Source organism: Otolemur garnettii, unplaced genomic scaffold (genome assembly GCF_000181295.1).
Source record: "Otolemur garnettii isolate 467f Iridium unplaced genomic scaffold, OtoGar3 scaffold00174, whole genome shotgun sequence".
NCBI lineage: Eukaryota > Metazoa > Chordata > Mammalia > Primates > Galagidae > Otolemur > Otolemur garnettii.
The window spans coordinates 3612041-3613739 of NW_003852569.1; the positions used below are offsets into that span (position 1 = coordinate 3612041).

The 1699-nt window shown below is 52.0% G+C and overlaps 1 non-coding gene across 1 annotated transcript; it reads left to right on the plus strand.

Annotated features, from left to right (window-relative positions):
* The first annotated feature begins 456 nt into the window (after positions 1–456).
* LOC111728642 lies at positions 457–620 on the plus strand. The gene has a single exon (XR_002775877.1). It is a non-coding gene; the product is annotated as a U1 spliceosomal RNA (small nuclear RNA).
* The last annotated feature ends 1079 nt before the right edge of the window (positions 621–1699 follow it).

The window sequence follows — 1699 nt, forward strand, 5'->3', positions numbered from 1 at the left end:
CAGTTTAAAACCTCGCTCCAGTGGGAAAGACCAGGCGGGGGGATCCAGCGCAGCGCCCCAGCGGGTGGGGTGGGATGCCAGGAGCGCGAGGCCGACGTCACTTCCCCCACCGGCCGTCCGAGCGCTGGTTGGTCCGGTAGGTGGCGTGGGGGTGGGTCCGCGGAGCGGAGCGGGGACCCGGCTGGGGCTGCAGGGAAGGGCGCGGCGCGTGACGTCAGGGATAGGGCGTGCTCTATGCAGATGAGGCGGCACGGGGGCTGTGGCGCGTAGGGGCCTGCCGCCGAAATGCGATAGGGTTCGCGTGGTGTGAGAGCGATTTCGGGACCGCTTGTGGGAGGCGAGTGTACTGAGCGTGTGGAAGTGGCAGGACAGTCGGGGAAGTGCGCGGAGGCAAGTGACCGTGTGTTTAGAGTGTGAGGCGTGTGAGGATGTGCGGGTGCGGCAGGCCAGCAACTCATACTTACCTGGCAGGGGAGATACCATGATCACGAAGGTGGTTTTCCCAGGGCGAGGCTTATCCATTGCACTCCGGATGTGCTGACCCCTGCGATTTCCCCAAATGTGGGAAACTCGACTGCATAATTTGTGGTAGTGGGGGACTGCGTTCGCGCTTTCCCCTGGGTTGTGCTTGGTTTAAAGATAGGTGGTTTATCTGGTGTTGGTTTCGCTATTGCGGTTGTTTTTCGTTTGTCGTGCTTGAGAGACTCACTTTTCAGGGGATGTGTTTATATGTAGGTTTATTACGGGGTAAGGTGGTCTCAGTTGTTTTGAGTAGTTATGCAATTTTTTCTTGCAAGCTGAATAACTTGTAATGTGCTGGGTTTTTTGGTTTTCTGTTAGTGAAGAATAGGAGTTTTGTTTCCTTCAGAAATTGTTCTACTATTTGTGTTTTAGGGCTGTGCACAAATTCTGTAGCGGGGCGGGATCCTGGTGGGAGAGACGACGGTGTTCCCTGTTTTTCTGGTTGCTGCTGATCCGGGTCACAGAACCGGCGTGGAGTAGGGGGTGTGGCGATACGGGCCGACCGGGGGACTGCTTTCGCGCTTTCCTCTGATTTTTACGTGTTTAAAAAGCAAGAGCATTTTCTAGCGCGTCTATTTATTATTTTGTGTTGCTTTTGAGAAAATGGAACGGTGATTATGGTTATGTGCTGTTTTAGTTGTACAAAAGTGTGATGTTGTCTAAAGTTTTATGAATCTACCCGTAAGTGAATTGATGGGATGAGTTTTCTATGGATTATTCATGTTATATCGAATGACATGGGATGGGGGGTTTACTACTTGTGTAGGTAGGTGTAGTCGTTTAACGGTTTCGAGGAAAACTTGAACGAAGTTGTTTTTTCACAGGTTTGTATGTAAGTTTGCAGAAGACGTCTTACGGAGCGGGCACGCGAAGAGGTAGACGTCTGGATGTTGTCCCGGGTTTTTTGGTGGTTCCTGGTCCCGCAGATTAACTTTAATTGGTCTCTCGAAAGTTTGTCCAGAGCCGCCGTGGAGCATGGGTGGTGGCGTCGCCGGAAGGCCGGAAGCAAACCGATCCGAACGCTGGGGTCTATCGCACGTGTTTCTAAAACACTTCTGTCCTACAGGCGGTCTCCAGCAGCGGGGGATGTCCTTGTCCGGGTGAAAACCACGGGAAGCAAGACCGATGTCAACTTTCTGTATTCTAATTAGAAAATTTGATTTTTAGAGTGTTTAAG